Source organism: Lepidochelys kempii, chromosome 5, assembly GCF_965140265.1.
Source record: "Lepidochelys kempii isolate rLepKem1 chromosome 5, rLepKem1.hap2, whole genome shotgun sequence".
In the NCBI taxonomy this organism is placed as follows: Eukaryota; Metazoa; Chordata; order Testudines; family Cheloniidae; genus Lepidochelys; species Lepidochelys kempii.
This window is the reverse complement of record NC_133260.1, coordinates 124,769,646-124,791,389: the sequence shown is the minus strand read 5'-3', so window position 1 is coordinate 124,791,389 and position 21,744 is coordinate 124,769,646. Positions and strand designations below refer to the sequence as shown.

Here is a 21,744-nt window from a genome sequence, read left to right as displayed (position 1 = left end):
AGGATACGTCAGCACTGCAGTGGGACCCCCACGGCTGGCCTGTGCCAACTGACTCGGGCTCACGGCGCTCGGGCAAGGGGCTGTTTGACTGTGCTCTAGGTGCTCAGGTTCTGGCTGCAGCCTGGGCTTTGGGATCCTCCCACCTTGCAAAGTCCCAGAGCCCAGGCTTTAGCCTGACCCAGTCTCTAGCCTCAAACAGTCCCTTAGCCCGAGCTCCACAAGCCCGTGCCAGCCTCAGGGGTTTAAGTGCAGTGTAGGCATACCCCGATTTGTGATGCTTCCTAGGGCAAGTTCTGGGATGGTGCAGTAGGCCCATTCCTACTCCATTGGGGGGGAGGGGCACCTAAAGTGTCACAAGGACTCCACACTTTAGCAGTTAGCCCGTTTCAAACCTCCTACCCTTAAAGCTACAGGCCAAATACTCAGCAGAGTCCATTGACTTCATGTTCTTAGATTTGGGTTTATACTTCCGTTGCCTTCAGCAGATGTGTGCCAATGTGCACAGGCTGAGGGTCTGCCCTACAGGTTAAAAATATGCTGTACAAGAATATTAAAATCCAAATTCCTCTTTGTATGTGTGTCAACACTCCTGTCACACACAGGCTTCCACTGTGGCTTTGTGCTGTCGTGTGCAGAGACCCACCCAGAATAGCTGGAATGCAGTTTCTGTGTAGATGATGTCCTTCTCTGATCCTCACTTGTCTTCTGTGGGTTGTCAGCTATAACGATTCCTCTGGTTCTCTGAGAACCTTGGAATGAATGACACCTGGCTCTGCTGATTTAAGTATGTTTAAATTATACATTTAATAGATTTTAAGGCTAGAAGGGAACACCAGGATCATCTAGTCTGTTTTTCTGTATGACACAGGACAGAGAATTTCAGCCCAACGATTTGTGGTCAAACTAGAGCATAGCTTTTAGAAAGACAACTAATCCCGTGGTAGCCTCCAGATGATGGAGAATCCACCATGTCCACTGGGAAACTGTTCCACAGATTAATTACCCTTGCTGTTAAAATTTTGCATTTTTATTTCCAGTTTGAATTTTGCTGACTGAACTTCCAGTCATTGGATCTTGCTATGCCTTCGTTTGCCACATTAGTGAGCTGTCTGCTATGAGTAACTCCCTGTGTGGGTATTTAGTCTGTGTTTTAAATCACCCCGTAACCTACTCTTTGATAAACTAAATAGCTCAAGTTCCTTTAATCTGTCATGATAAAGTACGTTTTCCAGACCACGGGTCATTTTTTTAGCTATTCTCCAAACCCTTCCCAACATGGGAATACAGCAATGGTCTCAGTAGCACAATATACACTCTAGCAAGGTAATACCACCTCCCTAGTCCTTCACAATAGCGTTAGGCTGAGAATTGGCCCCCTCTAGACATAGTTCCCCATTAACAACTGCGGTTTGAGGCTGATCAGTTAACCCTTGTAAATCCCTTTAATCTGAGTTGCACTGATTTTTAGATAGTTCTCCCTTTTCAAGGAGAATGTTGCGTGGTGCTAAGTCAGCTGTCCCAGGATATTCCCTCAGCACGGGTCCTGTTGTCAGCCACACTTGTACTCATGTCAGAGAACAATAACATTCTTTCACAGAACTGTTTTTTCCAGGAACCCACATTGGTGGTGGTTAATTGTATTATCATCCTTTCAACTCTTCCATGGTGATCCTGTAGCTGCCATTCCATGACTTAGCCTGATATTGGATCCTGGGCAAACAGGCCTTTAGGTTATGTCTACACAGCAATTGAAAACTGGTAGGGCTCAGGCTAAGGGGCTGTTTAATTGCAGTATAGACATTCAGGCTCGAGCTGGAGCCCTGGCTCTATGATCCTACAAGGTAGGAGTGTCCCAGAGCTTGTGCTGCTCCAAGCCCAAATGTCTACACTGCAATTAAACAGCCCTGTGAGCCCCAGTCAGCTGCCAGGGGCCAGCCACGGGTGTCTAAATGCAACGTAAGCATACCAGAGGTTACCTGGTTCATACCAATTGCCCTTTCTAAATATTGGCAAAGCACCAACGTTCTTCCAGGCCTTTGGAATATCTCCAGTTCTCCAAGATTAACATCAGTGCTCTGGAATGCTCCTTTAAAATTCTTGGGTGCAAAAAACTGGTTTTAAAAATGTTTGTCGTTAGCAGACAAGGTTTTAACATCCTCCTTGGCTACTGTTGGACTGGAAAGTATTTCGTCATCGTTATATGGTGAGACTGTATCATCCAGCTTCTTCCCAAATACAGAACAGAAATCCTTATTGAACGCTGCTTCTGCCTTATCCTCATTGTTGTCACTTTTCACATCTCCATCGAGGAGGGGACCTATACGTTTGAATGGGTTCCTTTTGTTCCTGACATACTGTATTTAGAAACATTCCTTCTTTTTGTCCTTAGCCCTGTTAGCCATGGAAAAGTTTGATACCTTTTAGCTTCTGAAATAAATCGCCTGCATTTCTTTAACATCGGATTCCTATTCGCTGCCAGCTGCCTCCCTGGTTTTCCATGTATTAATGTGTTCTTTCATTGTATTGCATTGCTGCTTTCATATCCCCTCCTAATGAAGAGGGCTGTTTAACAAAATCATAGACTCATAGAATATCAGGGTTGGAAGGGACCTCAGGAGGTCATCTATTCGACATTGGTGAGGCCTCATCTGGAGTACTGTGTCCAGTTTTGGGACCCACACTACAAGAAGGATGTGGAAAAATTGGAAAGAGTCCAGCGAAGGGCAACAAAAATGATTAGGGGTCTAGAACACATGACTTATGAGGAGAGGCTGAGGGAGCTGGGATTGTTTAGCCTGCAGAAGAGAAGAATGAGGGGGGATTTGATAGCTGCTTTCAACTACCTGAAAGGGGGTTCCAAAGAGGATGGCTCTAGGCTGTTCTCAATGGTAGCAGATGACAGAACGAGGAGTAATGGTCTCAAGTTGCAGTGGGGGAGGTTTAGATTGGATATTAGGAAAAACTTTTTCACTAAGAGAGTGGTGAAACACTGGAATGCGTTACCTAGGGAGGTGGTAGAATCTCCTTCCTTAGAGGTTTTTAAGGTCAGGCTTGACAAAGCCCTGGCTGGGATGATTTAACTGGGAATTGGTCCTGCTTCAAGCAGGGGGTTGGACTAGATGACCTTCTGGGGTCCCTTCCAACCCTGATATTCTATGATTCTATGATCTAGTCCAACCCCCTGCTCAAAGCAGGATCGATCCCCAATTTTTGCCCCAGATCCCTAAATGGCCCCCTCAAGGATTGAACTCACAACCCTGGGTTTAGCAGGCTAATGCTCAAACCACTGAGCTATCCCTACCTCCCTAATAGCCCTTTGGCTGCTGAGGAACTGTCTCTCTTTGGGCCTGAAGTAAGATGTTCTTCTGGACCGTTCCCAGGCATTAGTTACCTGTCTCTGTTGAATTATTTCCTCCCATTGAGTTTTTTCCCATAATTATTTTTAGCTTTTGGAAATTGGCCCTTTTCAGGGGCCAAACATATATGGCTGTTTGGTTTAATTCTGCGTGCCCGAAACAATTGTAACCAGGTCATCATGATCGCTTACACCTCGGCAGCCCACTCGCTTCAAGTTCAGAGAGTAATCTCCGACCTGCCTCATTGACTTCACTGCTGCTCCTTCCCAGATCCTCATTACCGTTTATCTTGGGGTGCTGCCTGCTTCCTTCATTCTTTTTGTTGGAGAATGAAACAAAGTGCATGTGTTCTGAGTATTTTGCCCTTTTCCATCTGTATTATTGAACTTCCTCTGTATTTGGTAGTAGCTCTGTATTTCCCTTTAGTATTTGTTGCTGTCCCTGATGCAGGATTTAAAACCTCACACTAATTCTGTGCTTTTAGTTTGGTCATTTTTAGCTTCATTTGGCAGCTTTCTTTCAGTTTTACTCCTACCAGGCTTCACTGCAATTGCACGCTCATCTATTGTAGTTCTGGTTGTGTAATCTTGGTGTGGCTGTCCTGTGTGCCTTCCAGTTCCTACTTTCCAATAAATATCTGAGTAGTTTAGAATCCCTGAGGAGTGTGAGTCCTGACGACTTTGTTGCTCTGTGTTCCTGGCGTAGGTTGTTGTTTTTCACATGGGTTTGATGTGTAGCATGCATCTAGCGTAACTGCCTTGCCTTCCTTTTCCAATGCCCGCCAGTAGACTTCTGCTGTTACTCTTAGACCCTGATCCAGTATTGCGAACCACATGACCCCACCCATGCACTCACCTAGAGCCCCTTTGACTTCAGTGGGGCACTGCATGAGTGCAGGGGCCCACCTGTGTGGCTCTCAGTGCAATTATCTGGATCCTGAGACTGATATAAAGAAGATGAAATACTAGACCCCATTGATTTTCCTCCCTTGTTATCTCTTTTATAGGTTCTAACATTTTATACCGGGGTGTTCAAAGAAGGGTGAAAGAGCTAGGCTGCTAAAACCCAGTGCCAGCCACCTTCTCCCTTGAACGGTGTGGGCCCCAATCCTGCATATCCTTACACATGCAAGTACCGTAACTCACAGTTATGGTCCCAAGGAGGGTTACTCCTGTGAGTAAAGTTAGTCACATGTAGAAATATTTGTAGACTGGGGCCTGTGGTGAGTTCAGAACTAATTGACAGCTGGTCTGGAAGGGACCGCCCTTAGCACCATCAACAAGCTGTTTTCTCAGTCAGAGACCATAAAAGACCAAGATCATATCAGAGTTTTCTCTCCCCTTCCTTTTCTAAGACACGTAAATGAAGTGCAGCCATCTGGCTCCTGGATGGTGGTCACAGTGACCCTCCGTATGGACATTCCCTGACCCCAGCTGAGCCAGACCTTTCTTCATAAAGTTCAGCCTGCTGCTCATTCCCCTCCACCCCACCCCACACATACAAACCGAAAGTTTCAGAGTGCTTCACTGCACAACTTCAATACCCCGCTGACCCACAGGAGAGCAATCAACAGTTACAGAGTAAGGACAACCGTTGCAGAAACCAGCCCTGGATTCAGAAGGATGCTCTGTTTCCCCCCTGCTAGACAGACGCAGGCATTCTTGGAGGTGTGTGGGGTGGGGGTGGGGGGGTTGTAAAATAAGATAAAACAGAATATAGTGTTCGAGGCTCTTGAATGCTACTGTAAAATAAATGTTAAATGTGTACAATATACAAATAAGATTCAATGCTGAGCCTCTCCACTTCGTAAATTATTTTAATGTTGCAATTATAAAGATGTAAATTAGGAACTGTCAGCTACTACCGTGTTTGTTTTAGTGCATTTGGTAGCCTACTATAAACAAACATGGTAATTAGTGATGATATTCCATTTATGAAAAACAACTTCAGTGTACATTATTAGTTTCCGAAAGACATGCCTAGTTTATTGCTGTTATTAGTGAGATGTACCCTCCAAAATAGTTGTTGTTATTATTATTAATAATTAATAATAAAAAGCTCTTCTGTACCTCAGTTGCATCTGAGTGTAGCCCTTGCTCCGTGTTTGTTGACCTGGTAGGTCAGGGGTGGGCAAACTTTTTGGCCCGAGGGCCACATCGGGGTTTGAAACTGTATGGAGGGCTGGGTACTGAAGGCTGTGCCTCCCCAAACAGCCTGGCCTCTGCCCCCTCCGAACCCCAATCCATCCAACCCGCCCTTCCCCCCCTCCCCGCTCCTTGTGCCCTTCCACCCCACCCCCGGACTCCACCCGATATCCAACCTCCCCTGCTTCCTGTCCCCTGACTGCCCGCCCCACACCCCCGCTCCCTGACAGGCCCCCACAGGACTCCCATGCCTATCCATCCAACTGCCCCCTGCTTCCTGTCCCCGACTGCCTCCCGGGACCCCCTGCTCCTTATCCAACCCCTCGCTCCCCGCCCCCTTACCATGCTGCTCAGAACAGCAGGAGCTCGCAGCCCTGCCGCCCAGCCGGAGCCTGCCGCGCTGCCCGGGAGGAGCAGCGAGGTGAGGCTGCGAGGGAGGGGGGACATCAGGGGAGGATCCAGGGACTAACCTCCCTGGCAGGGAGCTCAAGGGCCGGGTAGGACGGTCCTGTGGGCCGGATGTGGCCTGCGGGCTGTAGTTTGCCCAACTCTGCAGTAGGTCATAGTTAGCTGGGAAAGAGAGAGACTGATCAGGGAGCAGCTTACTGTCAGAGTAATTAGAGTGTACCTGCGCTCAGAGTCTCTGTTTTAAGACTGTATTCTGCCTTCCAGCTAAATTGAGACCCATCCCTGCCCACTACTTTGGCACATGCTGCACATGTAATTCTTATCAGGATGTCCTTGGGAAGGTCTCCTGAGACGCGTCATAGCTCTGCTTGCAAAGTATTGGTTGGTGAATTTAAACGTTATTTTACAAAGACCTCCTTTGAGCTGTCTGGAGCCCGTGTTGTTGGGGTTTTTGGGGGATTTTTTTTGCCTTCAGAGCGTAGACCGTTACAGATTCACACCTGGCCACCCATCTGCTTTCAGAGGTGGAGTGAAGTTCTTGTCTGTTAGTTCACAGAATAGCTAGTAAGAGCCTGATTCTCACTGCGAGAGAACCGGAATTACAGGGGGAGTGATTTTACTGGCCTGGAAGGATCAAAGAAAGCAGACTTGGTGTGCATCTGTCAGTCCCCAGCTTCATTCTGTACTAAATTGGTAACAAACTGTGAAACTGACAGTAAACAAACATCTCCATCATAGCTTCGTTGCCAATTAGTCACCTGTCTCTTTAATCTCAAGGAGCTAGTTTTGCCTTTGGTGTTGTTGGCTTAAAATCCTGGCCCCAAGAAATACTCCACTTTGACAAAGAATATGGCCTGACTCCTTTCAAATAAGATTTAAAAAAAAAAAAAATCATCTCTTTCAAGGCACAACGGTTTTCAGGCTGGTCAGTCTTAGGTGTGCTTTTCATTACTGATACCTCACAATTTAATTGCAATGGAATGCTAGAAGGACATCTTCGGATACCTTTCCCACCCATCCCCACCCAACCCACTGTTCACTAATTTGCTGTATGGCTTCAGGGAGAATGGAGCAACAACAGGAATTCAAAGGTAGTCCAGCAATGGATTCCTCATTAATTTATGCGGTGACCAGACAATTTTCCAAGGGGTACAGTAGGCATGTTCCATTCAGTTATGGACAGTCAGCTATAACTCTTGGTTTGTAGCTACTGCCCTCTTGAGCGCAAGAAACAAGAGTTTCTTTGTAAAAACCCGGTAGCCCTTTATTTGTTTTACAGAATAAACCTTGTCCTTGTTAATAAACGTGGGATCAGAGAGCCATTTCCAGGTCTCACTTCTGTTGCACTATATTAAATAGATGCTTTCAGTTTTCTGACACCCCTTTAGATAGAATGTGAACTTGAACAACTGCAGTGTGTAGTTGGTTTTGTATCGAAAGGTTTGCGCATAGAGGCTAACGATGGATGTTGGTCTGTATATAACTACGGCTGGAGCAAGGCAGAAAAATGTTCTTCTGTTTTGTTTTGGACAGACCTAGGGATCTGAGGAAGCATGAGTTGTTTTATTCTTCAAGTCTATTCTCTCTAGGTTCTTTTTCTGTGCTCATTGCTGTAATATCTGAGCTCCTTCCAGTAGTGCATTAAGCAATATAAGTAGGGGGAGGGATAGCTCAGTGGTTTGAGCATTGGCCTGTTAAACCCAGGGTTGTGAGTTCAATCCTTGAGGGGGCCATTTAGGGATCTGGGCCAAAAATTGGGGATTGGTCCTGCTTTGAGCAGGGGGTTGGACTAGATGACCTCCTGAGGTCCCTTCCAACTCTGATATTCTATGATTCTAACATCTGCCATGTGGTATTAATTCTCTCCTCCTCTCCCACAGAAGAGAAGTAGGTGCAGTTGAGTGTCTTGCTTTTGGAGTGTGGTTTTTAATACGAATTTAGCTCTGTATTTATATTAAAGAAGGCAGATCAAAGAAATGTGTCCACCCCTTGGAGTGGAAACATGGGAAGATTTGTAATGGTCGTTCCTTCTGGGGGATTCGTTCCAGAGTCTCGGACCAGCCCTGAGAAAGTCCCATATCCTGCACAGATGAGCTTTGCCCCTATTAGCGAGAGTGCCGTTGTGCCATGAGACCAGAGTTGTTGACCATGGTCTTCATCCCAGAGCCTTAAGCTGTTTGACGTGCCCTGGGCCCAGGCCCTGGCGCGCCTTTTAGATAAGGATTGAAGCTTGGAGCTAGATTGGGAGGTCAGTGTGTAGGGGAGGATGTGCTCATGGTAGTCTATGCTGCTGAGGAGATGCACTGCCGCGTTCTGTACTAGGTGGAGTTTCCTCTGAAAGCTTCATGCCCATTGCTGTAGCCCAGCCAAGAATAACAGGCCCGGTCGTTGTGTGCCAGGATGGGACAATCTCTCCTGGCCAAGCAGAGATGATAGAAAGTGTTGCTCACAGATGCTGTTATGTGAGAGCTCAGGGTCAGTGACGAATCCATGAGCAGCTCTCCTGAGCCAGGGGCCTGAATTGACCAATAGTGGGTGTGACAGGAGACTGCACCATGGCTGCGAACTCTTCCAAGTGCTTCCCTCTGCCCGCCTGCATCGCTTGTCTTACTCACGTGCAGTGAGAGCCAGTGGCTAGGTGGTGGTCAGGAATAAGAGTAAATTGTTGGAAAACGACTTGAGAAGGCAGCTGTGCCCAACTAGGGAGAGTGTTTGACAGGGTTCTGTGAGATTGTGGAGAGATGGACACTTTTGTTAAGAGGACAATGACAGTCTTGTATTTCAAACTACACGACTGGGAATCAGGTGATAAATGTTTATTTCTGGTTCTGCTACAAACTTCTGTGTGACCTTGGGCAACGCACATAACTTCTTCTTGCTTCAGTTTCCCCATCTGTAAAATGGGACATTGATACATCGCTATCTGCTGGAGCTACTGTGAGGCTTACTCCTTTAATGTTGGCAAAGTGCTTTGAGACCGTCTGACAGAAGGTGCTGTGCAAGTACCAGGTATTACAAGGTGGTATCTGATGCTTTGAGAAAACCTGGCATGGGTCTCGTCTCATAAAATGGGGGAGGGGGGTAAATCGTGATTTTAAACAGTCTCCGGGTGAACCAGTCTAGTGCTAGTGTGAAGCTGGAGGCTATTTAGCAAGTCAGCATGGTACCCTTCCCTAAATGCCCCCAGAGCTGCTCGCAACTTGGGAAAAGCACTTGGCTCATGTCAGGTTGCTGTTATTTACCCAGTCTCCATGTGGGGATTTCTAAATCTTCCCGCTGTGACCCTGTAGAAATGCAATATCCTGTTGTAGCGATTGGGGGACGCCTGGATCCAAGGGCTCTGGTCAGTGTTTGCAGAAGTGGCCGTTGGCTTCGGTGCTTTATTTGTTGCATAACTTGGGGCACTCCAGTCCCAAAGCTCCCACTTACTTCAGGAGGAGCTGCGGGGGGGGGCAGGCGGGCAGCCCTTCTGAAAGTCAGGCGGGCACAAGTTGGAGCACCCAGAGCCAGAGGTCCCCTTGGAACAGCGCCTGAGAATTAATACTACAGCTGGTATCATTTGCCACTGCTCTGCGCCCCTGTATCCAGGCGCAGGAGGGTCACCCAAATGTGGAGTGATCAAAGGAAGTACCATGGAACTCCACATGTGCACCTCTTTCTGCTGCCAGCAGGGGGCACGGGAGGGGAGAGGGGTCATTCCCAAGGCTTCTCTGCCCTCTGCTGTTCACTAGCTGTTACACTGGGCTCTTGGTAGTCAGCCTATGAGCGGGGAAGGAACGGTGCGCTCCTCGGCCGGGGCAGCATACCAGGCCCGGTCTCCCCATTACTTGCTCCGGGGTCCCTTAGTGGGAACAGGCACATGGTGGTGTCTTTGGAATCCCAGGGGCAGGAAATCCCCCCGAGGATCTGTTGTCTGTGGCTTAGTGGCAGGGTTTTAAAACATCTTCTAGAGTTCACGGTGGGAGACAGTGCTTCCACTGGGACTTCTCTCTTTGCAGTCTGACATAGGCGTGCAATGGGGGTGAAACCGAATTCAGTGTTAGACCAACGCCATTTTACACGGAGTCGTGAAGACAAAAATGGTGCCTTTGCTGTGCGTGTGAAGAGCCCTCCCTTATTCTAGCATGCTTGCTTGCTGAAACAGTTCAGTTTGGGTGTTGATACAAAGATGGCTCTGTTAGGACTCTCTGCTGCTTTGTTCAGCGTGCGGAGGGGGAACATGTTCACAGTAGATTCGGAAATAAGCCATAATTCAGTACATAACCACAAAGATTAGCTTGAAAATGTGTATACGTCTCCAAGGCTGAAAGGATTAACTCTTCTAAACAGGATGAAAAGAGCAGTGCAGATGACAGCATCCTTCGATGGCGTTACCAAGTATTTGCTGAGATATGCAGCTCAGGATGCTAGCATGCGACACGTCCACACTGGCTGATTCCAGAGCATTGTCCGAAGTTGTGAAAGTTAGGGGAAAACTGTTTCCAGCCAGACTGCATGCCTGCCCCCGCTGCCCTGGTGCTGGGAATGTGGCTGTATTTATGTTCTCGGGTGGGGTGGGGTGTTTGCACCTGTCGCAATGTCTCATTCAGCAAGCTGGTGGCACAGATGATTCTGCCCCCGATTCCTGTGGGAGCAGGATGACGCTTTCTGCCGTCCCCATAGGCAGCTCCGCAGTAGCTCAGTCTACGCATGCACACAGCAGTTGCTATAAGAAAGGAGGCGGGATACCGTGGTACGAACTTCCTGTGATCATTCCCAGCTTTCACCTCTTCTCGGTGCAGTTCCTTGTTCCCCTGGGGGCTCTCTCCCTGCCTCAACTGCAGGTTCTTGTCCCCCCAGCTCCCTTTCCCACAGCATACTGTCTGCCTCCTTGCCGCTAGGTGCTCTGCTCCCCGCCCTCTGTTTCCTCCTTCTACCTACCAGTGTCTGCAGTAGGAGAGCAGACCCTGAGCTCTTCCGCTCTCAGCAGCCCAGTGCTGGGGTTTCCTTCCCCCAGTGCTGAGGGGGGCAACAGCTGTTGCACTGGCTGGGGTGTTCCAGAACATCCTCCTGTTGCAGCCTGCGGGTTGGTTGGGTGTTCGCCCTTTCCAGTAAAGCATGAGCCACGAGAGCAGCTAAGTCAAGTGCTGATTCACTGTATCACTGATGTATCATACTGCATCTGTGACAGTGTCGCCAGCCGGTCTGACCGGGTTTGTACCTGCTGTGATGCTACGGGCCGCCTTCACCGTGGTGCTCCCCGGATGGGCTTCGTGGAACGGATGTTGCCGGAGGCTACCCGTGAAGGCAATTTCTCAGTTAGAAAAAAAGGTTTTTTTCTCCTGCTGATGATCGCTCACCTTAAATTGGTCACTCTCGTTATACTGTGTATGGCAACACCCATTTTTTCATGTTCTCTCCGTGTGTGTGTGTGTGTGTGTGTGTGTGTATATATATATATATATAATTTTCCTACTGTATTTTCCACTGAATCATAGAATCCTAGAATATCAGGGTTGGAAGGGACCCCAGAAGGTCATCTAGTCCAACCCCCTGCTCAAAGCAGGACCAATTCCCAGTTAAATCATCCCAGCCAGGGCTTTGTCAAGCCTGACCTTAAAAACCTCTAAGGAAGGAGATTCTACCACCTCCCTAGGTAACGCATTCCAGTGTTTCACCACCCTCTTAGTGAAAAAGTTTTTCCTAATATCCAATCTAAACCTCCCCCACTGCAACTTGAGACCATTACTCCTCGTTCTGTCATCTGCTACCATTGAGAACAGTCTAGAGCCATCCTCTTTGGAACCCCCTTTCAGGTAGTTGAAAGCAGCTATCAAATCCCCCCTCATTCTTCTCTTCTGCAGGCTAAACAAGCCCAGCTCCCTCAGCCTCTCCTCATAACTCATGTGTTCCAGTCCCCTAATAATTTTTGTCATGCATAATCATGCATCCGATGAAGTGGGTTTTAGCCCACGAAAGCTTATGCTCAAATTTGTTAATCTCTAAGGTGCCACAAGTCCTCCTTTTCTTTTTGCTGATACAGACTAACACGGCTGTTACTCTGAAACCAGTTAGCATGGTAATGTCTCCGAAGCTGTTGACAGGGCTAATGAGTAAATGCAAACATCCTGCAAATGAACGCATCCTGTGATCAAACGATATGCTGAAAGTCAGGGAAACACTTCTATGCATTTAAATGCAATCCAGAATTCACTAATAGCATGGAAAGGGGTAGGACCTGATTGTCAGAGGCGCTGAGCAATGAAACCAATGGGATTTTGGGTATTTAACACCTAAAACAAGGAGTGATGAGAATTTGACGTTAAACCAATAAGCGGTAAGGAAGAAAATCCATTTCCATAGAGCTAGGAAAGCCAATCTCAGCCAGGTAGCTGTGTGCCAGAAAGAAACGCATGGTATCATTGTTCCTAGGTCACTCTACGGTGTCATCCCACTTCGGTGCGGTGAGCTGCGAAGCCTTCTCTCCACACCTCGGGGAAGTGGGTGCTCTCTAGGGCCTAACCCGGATGCCTCTGGGAGGGCTGCGTGGCTGACAGGCTGGGGGAGGGAAGGGCTTTTTCCTGTCATGTAAGAGCTCTGAGGAATATTATTAATACTTAGGCTTCCTTAGCAAAGCTGGCTCTCCGACTTGACCCAGAGAATGGGTGTTTCATCAGTTCTTGTCTTAGTGCTGTGATTTGTCACTCAGACCTGCTTCCATGACAGACAGCTTGGCTTGAGGCTAATCACTGTTGGCTGACTTGTCCAGGGGTGTCGGGACAGAACCTCTAGGTGCTGGCCTGAGCATAAACAGTGGGGCTTATGATCACTGTCCCCAATGAGTGGGGCACAGTGAAGATGGGGGAGGAGGTGTGCGGAGAGCTGCTCTGCCTGATTGCCACAGCAGCAGGCCGTGTTGAACGCCTCTGGGTTTGTTTCTATGATGCAAATAGCCTGTGTTTGTCAGCTGGTGGGGAGAGGCCAGGGAAGCTGTCCAGTGCCAACACGCTCTGAGTGAGTGTCCCAGCTGCATGAATATGGGGCAGCAAAGTTGATAGGCAATCACAGACCGGTGAGAGACTCCAGCACTGTGTCGGGCCACAATGTTCCCTGCCAGGCACTGGTGTTCATGTCAGAAAACGGGGTCGGCTGCAGAAACATGTCCTCTCCTCTCCTGGAGACGGGGTAGCTAGCGTCAGAGTGGCTGTAATTCTGTGCTGGCTGATTCCCGCGTACTTTCACAGCGGGGAGTGTGCTTTCCTCCCATGCTCCAGTTGGGCAGCAACAGAAACCCTTTTGGTAACTTACAGTGCACACAAACACTCTGGGAGCTGTGCCCCACTGCATAAGGTATTGATTCTTCTTACAGACCAAGCACATAACATAAGAACAGCCACACTGCATCAGACTAATGGTCCATCCAGCCTAGTGTCCTATCTGCCGACAGTGGCCAATGCCAGGTGCTTCAGAGGGAATGAACAGAACAGGGCAATTACGGAGTGATCCATCTCCTGTCGTCCCATCCCAGCTTCAGATGGTCAGAGCACCTCTTGGGGAATGTTGGCTCTCAAGTGCAGATTGCTGTCCCACGGCTAGTGTCGAGTCCCATTTCCAGGACATGGAGAATGCAACGTTTTGCTTTACAGAATAGACCCCGCCAACGTGGTGAAGTTGCTGTGTTGTGTGATCTTTGTTAGAAAGGGAGCTCTGAGTCAGCACAGCTCATTCTCACTGCAGGGTCAGGGTGCGAAATCGGCTTCCCTCACGCCGGGGCCAGCCACGCCTGCCATCTGTGATCACTAGCACCCCCTTAGGAAGGGGTGTTTCATGCTCCCCCTCCACGCCAGCCATCAGACTGGCCCTGTTCTGCGCTCTATCCGGGGCTGGGGGTTAGCAGGCGTCGTGCTGCCTTTGTCTGCCTGAGGGGTCCTTCAGGCAAAACGCCTCCGGAAGCTGCTGTCTGTGAACTGCAGCACCACGGCACTAGCCACCGACTTGGCTTGGTGGCCGTGGGCACGCCAAGCCCTGGAGCAGTTAGCACAAAGGGCTGTGTCGCATTGACAAGGGTGTGTAACGTGGACATGGGGTCATCGGCAGTAACAGCTGGTGCATACACCCGCTTGCCGCGTCTGAGAGCGGGAGCCCAGCCGCTCTCTCTAGCCCGTTTCCCCGCCTGGCCCAGGGGGAGCCAGCTCAGAGAAGAGGAGCGGGTGAATGGGGAATGCAGAGACCTACGCCCACTGCTCTAGAACCCAGCAGGCCGGGAGAAGCAGAGGGATATTTATTCCTCCCCAGGTTTGCTATACAGAGTTACAAAACAACACTTCCCCAAAGGCACTGGCAGAGACACCAGTCCAGGCCATCAGTCTGCCGGGCCATTTATCAGGGTGCCGGGAGCCCCTGGTGAAGGTAACTAAGATGGTAATGGATACTGAACCGTGCATGTTCAGCCACGGCTTGAGATTTTAATAGTTAAAAGTAAAATAAAAAACCCTGCAGATCCAGAGTCTTTTGCCAACTTCCATTTAAAGCAGGAGGAAATGGCTGTGATTTAGTGCTGCTGCTGTTCCACTGTAGCCTTGAGGTAAGACGGCCCGTCCAGGCTCTCGTAGCAAGGAAACCTCCATGACTCGTAAATCACCCTCGATGAGTAGGCGTATGGTTCCTCACCGCATTCCTGCAATGGAATAAGAGAATGCACAAGTGAATATTTTCCAAGGTGAGAGCTGAGATGGAAAGATCCGCTCAATCTTTGTAACATAACATCCCACGAATATTTCTGGCCTTACATCTCATCTTTATAGGCCTTTGTTCTAAGGTAGCAGCTTTAGCTGCTGTATATAGCTTGTTCTTTCTTGTTCCTCCATTATTTTTAGACAAAGTCTGCAACTAGTAGTCAGTACTGAAACTATAAAAATGGGAAGCACCAAGGGCCACTGATGTGCATAAACAGCCAGGTGCAGCATCACTAAGTGGTGGTTTCTGCTAATAGTCCATGCACAAGTGATGGAATCTGTCCATAAGAATGTAGACGGTGTGGTCACATACAGGCTGCTAGGTCAGCCTGAGATTAAAACAAACAGGCTGGATTGTCGCCCTGAGAGCGCAGCCCTGGTTCTGGGTGCCGCAGCCGAATTTCCAGGCAAGCTGAGGAGGTAGCTCGGCCTCTCTTTAGATAGTGCCTTGCGTGCTTGGGAGGGCGTGAAGCAGTAAGCCAGCCCCACAAAGAGATTACAACTCCCCAAAGCACAGCGGGCTCTGAAAGGCTCCTAGCATCCCCCCTGTGCACTCCCCAAGGCCCAGTTGCAGTTTGGCTCCAAGCTAACGAGAACGTCTCTTCCAGAGCCGACATTTGTGGTTATTCCGTTTCCTCTTTGGTTAATTATCCTCTTGATGCTAACACTGAGTCATTAGCAGCGTTCTGCCATCTCTTTTCAGATTTGTATGCCCTAAGATCAGTGACTGCACGCCTTTGATGCAACTTCAGAGTATCCTTGTGATTCTAAAAGTAACCCAGGGCTGAAGTCCCTTGAGGCCAGGCTACAGTCACAGCCCAGACAGGCTCTCTCTGTCAGTGCGTTAGAATAAGCTCTCAAGGGGGCAGTTATTGAATTTCTTCTCTGTTATCTAATTGCGTGTCACACTTCGCTGTTATTTCTTCTAAGTGTAATAGATTTGAGACGTGATTACTTCTCCAGATAGAAATATCCGTAATAAACGCAGCTGTATGGAGATGCTGTTAACGAAACGGCTTTTAAATTACTGCAATTCCTTTTCATTTTTTAATTACTATGCTCTGTACAGCACTAAGCTGTTTATCGGTAGCATTTTCCTCCTACCGTGATCCCGTTGAACATAGAGGAGTCTGGCAAACGCCTGATGCGGGTTATCTTACGCTCACCCGGTGTGTCCGAAAACCTGCTCTACGCCCCTGGGTATTGCCATAATATACATATTTAATTCACTTGTGTAATTATAGCCAGTTTGGACTGTAATTAATATTTACACTTTTCAGGCCGTTAATGGACACACTCCTCACTAGGAGGGTTCATCTTTTATTTATTAATGGAAGGAGGATTTTTTAGAAGTGTCCCTTTTCCAAACTCAGTAGTGGATTTCCCATGGCTCCTTTTGATCTGTCCGTCTGTTGTGATAGCCATCCTAATGCTCAGCGCTTTCCTGCAGCCATCCCAGAGCTCTGTACAAAGGAGATGGCTTTTTACGCGCGTGAGCTGCGGGAGGTCACACAGTGGGTCAGGAATAGAATCCAGGCATTCTGACCTGCAATCTCGTGTCCGGAACGCTAGACTACACTCTGGCCACTACAGAGTGACAGCCCCTGAGCCAGAAAGGCTCATTAAGGGTCACCCATGACCTCCTGCAACCGTAGAAGGCTTGTTGGCCTCCAGCTGCCTGTTCCGCTGATCAGGGGCTGAGAAGTCTGCTAAAGCCAGTGGGAGGGGGGCTTAGGGGCAGTGAGGAACACCTGAGACCCATACTAGTGGCCCCAAAGAGCATAATGTTTGCAGGACCTGAGGGTGGGGGGCGGACCCAGTGAGTGTCTTAAGAGCAGGAGACTGTTGCCCATTGACTTGGCAGGCCTCCTGCCCAGAACTCCTAGGAGCAGCTGTTTCCTTCAGCTCTTCCAGGGGCAGTTGTCAGCTAATGGCTGATTTGAAGGGTTCCAGCAGTACATCGTTGTAGTTACGGATGTGACTGCATTGTGGTACAAAACCTGTAGAGGAGATACTGGGAAAGCCGTGGCATCCAAAGGCAGATAATCTTCATAAAATTGGATTTTACCCCACCGTATCCCTCCCCTTCCAGTTTCATAGGTATTGCACAGTTTAAAAAATTCAGCTCCTCACAAATGCACTCTAGTGAATGAACTCTCTCTATAAATGTTGATGATTTGTGTTGATGTATGTGTGTGTTGAATTAAAAAAAAAAAAAGGCAATCAGCTCTGAGATTAAGTAAATTTTTGGAACTGTATTACTAGCAGTCATGCTGCAAAACCCTGTAATTAACGTAGGCACATTCTGGGCCAAAGAATAAAACCAAATCTTTGTTGTGTATCAGTGCATAAATCAATTGCATTAGAGGGCACAGAGATGGAGATTTAATTTAGAGAAAATTTTTCACCCTGTGGAAATAGGTTGTCAAGAAATTGATAGAATACCAGCCAGGAGTGGATTTGCTATCCAAAGTCCAAATTACAAAGAGATGAAACTGACCTTTCTAAATTGCATTTCCAAGTCTTCTTAAGTGTTGTTGAAGCTGAAGGTGCTTTGCATATTAATACATTTAGGAGTGCTACCTTTCCCATTTTTGTTCATTAAAATGGTGCTTCTTCTGTCTGTTTCAATTGGGATTGAAGTGTAATGAGTTGCTTTTGTCCCCAGCTGTTACATCACTCTGTTTGTGACTAGCATTTATATTGCTTTGGCACAAATGTCTCATACATAGTTACGGAAGGGAGAAATGCTGAACTTTAGGTCATCCTGCAGTTGGAACTCTCAAAGGGGCAAGGGGAATTCTGAAGGTGAAATAACAGTTAGTAATTGCGCAACCGTATGCATTTAAAACCGGTGTTCATTTTCATCTGAATGTTGCGTAGATTCCTGAGCATTTCCTATTCAATGAAACATGCACCACTGTCTGTGAGGCTTGGCGGGGTTTTAAATTGTGCGTTTGTGCCATTCTGAGACCTTCCCAAATGTGCTTGCATTTATTTTCTCTGTTTGGTGCACGGTGTTCAGATTCCAGGAGAAAGGAAAAATGACACCCAGATGATACATCAAGATTAGGTGTCTAGGATTGAAAGGTCTATTCTTTAATGTCACGTGGCTGCTTTTTTAAAGGGCTAATGTCGGGTTGGGTTTTTTAATTAAACATTGACATGGGGTTCTGAAGCTAGTTGTGTGTGGCGAGTTGTGTGTGGCATCGCTTGGTGATTTTGTTTATTTCACAACATCTCGTTTTTATTTATTGAATTTTAAAATTGCATTGGGTGCACTGTACCGGGAGACTCTGGCTCTATGCCTACAAGTTCCAATAATGTTTCCATATTTGGCAAGAACAATCTGCAAACTACTCTCCCTGTCGTTGCCAAGTGAACATGAAATGTGATGAAAACCAGTCTTGTCATCCTAACTTCACTCAAATGTCATTGAGTAATGACACCATAAACTGCCCCCCCGCCCCCAGTGTCTCTCTTTTGTGCCATAGGAAAGCCGTCCATGTCCAGTCGGTTTGCAGTGGGGGAGGATATTTAGCCAGTGTTGGGGGGGATTTGGACTTTTTATTGTCCTCCCTCTTGGGGGAGGAGTCCGTAGCAAGTTTTGAGCCAGCTCCTTCACCATGCTGCCAGCAGCTCCCAGCCCAGTGGGGGCTAGGCCTAGAATGCACTGCAGGTCCCTGAATGGTGGTTGGCTCTTTGGGAGCCATAGCCAGCGGGTGTGCATTAGAGCTCCCTAGACACCAGCTCCCCAACATCTGTCCTTACCCCCGGGGATACAGCAGAGAACCCGCCCTTCTGGGTTTTCCTCAGCAGAGTGAAATAAAGCAGAATCGTGTCGCTGTCCTGGCTTCCTTCTCTCCACATCTACAGCATCACGTGAAGCTCGACAGGGCAGCCAAGAACACTCACTCAGACACAGACAGGACTAGGGCCCTTGCACAGGGCAGCACCGTAAAGCTCGCCTTCTCCAGGTGCAAGGACATGTCAAGGCAGCTACACATAATCAGGTCAGCCCTGTGATCTCCAGCATGATTTGCACTTTCAGTTCACTGTAGGCTGACGCTTGAGCAAGGGTCTCCGCTCTCATGCGAGCGCTTTGATATTTATTGACTGACCCATTTGGAACAAGAACTGGTCTGGAGAGTGACAAATGCACAAGGCTAGATGGGCCGGTCCTGCTGGCGCGCAGGGGCCAGGGGGGTAGCAAAGACGAGGAATCCCTTTGCAGCTCTCACCAGTGTTTGGAGGGGGGAGGAATTCAAAGGAACCACCCCCCAGGACAGACATCTCAGGGGATCCGCCAGAGCCGTCAGCGCTTCTCAAGCAGCCCCAGGGCCCACTCGTCCAGCTCTGGCCCCACTGATGCTGCTGGGGCCAGCAGTGAAAGGGGGCTCCACTCCCCGGTTGGTAACACCTCCAGCACTTGGCACTCGGCAGCAGGCTCCTGGTAGGGTGGTGGGAGGGAATAATGCAGGGAGAACACCTGTTGCACTCCCTCCTGAAGCACAGATTGCAGACTCCATGAGGTCAGGGGGGACCCACGCTCCAGTTCGTTACACTGTGATAGCACCTACCAGGCTAGGGCCGCACCATGCAAGGTGCTGTACATACAGCTTGATTGTAAGCCCCTTGTGACAGGGTCTTTCATTTATTAACACACAGGTTTATGAAATATATCCAGATAATAGGGGGTGAAGTTGCTTAGGTTTGCTTTCTTTATGCATCTGGCTCATCTGGGCTCCATCTCCCGAATCCAGTAGCAGAACAGCATCTCGATGAATGGTCTATATTTACATTTGAGCCAAGTCATAAAGTCGTGGCTGAAGGAGGAGAGCAATACCACACCTCTAATTAGAGAATAAGCCTTTAAAACTCTGTTGAATGCTGTTATGTTTTGGTAGCGTGGTGGTAACACTTAAGTACGATTTCCAAGAGAGGACCTGGCCCGCAATGGGTATGAACTTCAAAGAAATCCGTTCAGGCGGTTTAGTCCACAATACAGATGAGAAGTGACTATTCGGAGGGCATAGGAGATCTCTTAACAACCAGCGTACAAGTTCTATTTTAGTAAGAGCCACAGTTATCTGTCCATATGTACAGACTCTAATGCAAAGTCCTTCAGCCCGTGGAATTTAGTGTGTGTCTGAGCAGCAGTCAGGTTTACATGACGGGAGCAACTACCATCTAGCGGGGCGCTAATTCATGAACTCAGGCTCACATATCAAGATGCTCAGTAAGTCTGTAAAAAAGAAAATCTCTTGTGCAAGTGCTAAAGTATATGCTTGCTTGATAGATGGCTCCACGTCCCTGGGGTGGATGGGAGGTATTTTCAGAATTAGTACCATGCTAGAACATATGGTCATCTAGCGTTCTACAGGTTTCCAGACCTGACGCCCAGAAGAGAGTGGCAGCCCAACCAGGCCTTAACCTCGTCTGCGCACTTGCTTCTCCAATCTTCAGCTTGATCTAAAAGCCCATATTCAGATCCATAACTATTGTATCTATATTCCTTGCTTGCTCGGTGGTCTGTTTCTGACAGTCTTGGGAGTGGGAGTCCCTTGGTAACACCCAGCCCTTAATCCATATTCACCATGGAGTCAGTATAAGCTTTGATAACCTGTCAGAAGCCAGGCTATTCAGGGTTTAGGCTGATATGCCTTTCAAGCAGTTGCAGTTGGAGCCTCCCCACCTCCCACCCTCCCTGAGACACTGCACTGGTCTCGGTCAAGCATGGAGAAGTCAGCCTTTGCCCCAAGCTTCCTGGCTCGTTTGGATTTCAAGCTTATAGCAATGCGCTTATTTTAGCTGGAGATTAGTTTACAAGTCGTCTAAACATTGCAAAAATGTGTCAAACCAGGGCCAGACTGCTCTGACTGGTGTACACAGGGAGTAATTCTACTTGAAGTCATGAGTCACATCCGTGTAAGTCTGGGTGAGAACAGAAGATACCTCTGGCATCTTCTATCAACATGCAGAAAAATATTTACTGAGGGCCTGATCGTGCACTCTCAGAAGCATGCATGTAACTCCCCGGGCGCAAGTAGGCTGAGACGATCAATGTGATCTGAGTTACGCACGTGCTTAAGGGTTTTCAGGACTCGGCTTGTAGGATAGAAGAGCCCAGATTTTTGGAATCCAGAAACCTTATGTGTATCTGTGAAAGCAGTGAGACCAGAGCTGGGTTCTGGAAATCTTAAATCTTGTTAAAACATTTCCTAAGCCCTTGCAATGTAACTTGGATAGCAAAAGAAAATCTTAGTTCCTTTTCCCTGTACATTTTGGGAAGAGCTAGGGCATTTTTTATGGTTCTTCAAATAAACATTTTATCCAAAGTGGTTTCTTAATGTGTTCCTACTCCACTTACGATCTAAACAGAAGTGACAGGGCCCCTGCTGTTTGCAGACTGGCTTTCCTCAGAGTACCCTGTCATTTGAAGTTATCCAACAGGCTAACAATCTGGCCCCTCTTTCAAAGCAGCTAATGGAAATCCTTTATGGAGAACCGAGGCTGACACTGCTATAGCTTTCCCACCTGTTCGATAATGTTGCTGAGGGACATGTTATCAGCCAGTGCTAGAAGAGATGCTGTTAATTGCTCTGTGGAGATAGTCACTGTCAGGTACAGAATGATCTATCACTGTGTCGTCTCTTCTTGGAGAATACAGCTGAGCCAAAAACAAAAAAAAAAAACACCCCACATACCAGAAGGTTGATTTCTATACGCTTCTATTTGAGGATTCGGCACACCAGTTGCTAGAACCATCCGTGGACTGGAATTTCAGTTTCTGAGGAAATTCTGCAATTTTGAAATTTCCCGTGAAACAAAGTGGTTTTAAAAAAAAAAAAAAAAGTTTTGTTTCAGTTGTCTGTATAATATGCGGAAAGTTTTTTCAAAATGAAAAATGGAAATGGTCCTTAAATGCTGAAATGGAATGTTTTGACATAATTGAACACTTCATTTTTTAAACGAGACTTCATCGAAATCAGCACATCCCATGGAAAGTTCCAATTTTGATTAAATGGTATCTTCTGATTTAAAAATAAATGGACAGAATTTTTGACCAGCTCTTTTGACCAGTCACCATAACTTGAATCAGAATTTTTTAACTTATTTTTT

The 21,744-nt window shown here is 47.7% G+C and overlaps 1 protein-coding gene across 1 annotated transcript in view; it reads left to right on the top strand.

Annotated features, from left to right (window-relative positions):
* SHB (SH2 domain containing adaptor protein B) overlaps window positions 1-21,744 on the top strand; it is a 150,529-nt gene that overhangs the window by 109,441 nt on the left and 19,344 nt on the right. The window lies entirely within an intron of this gene.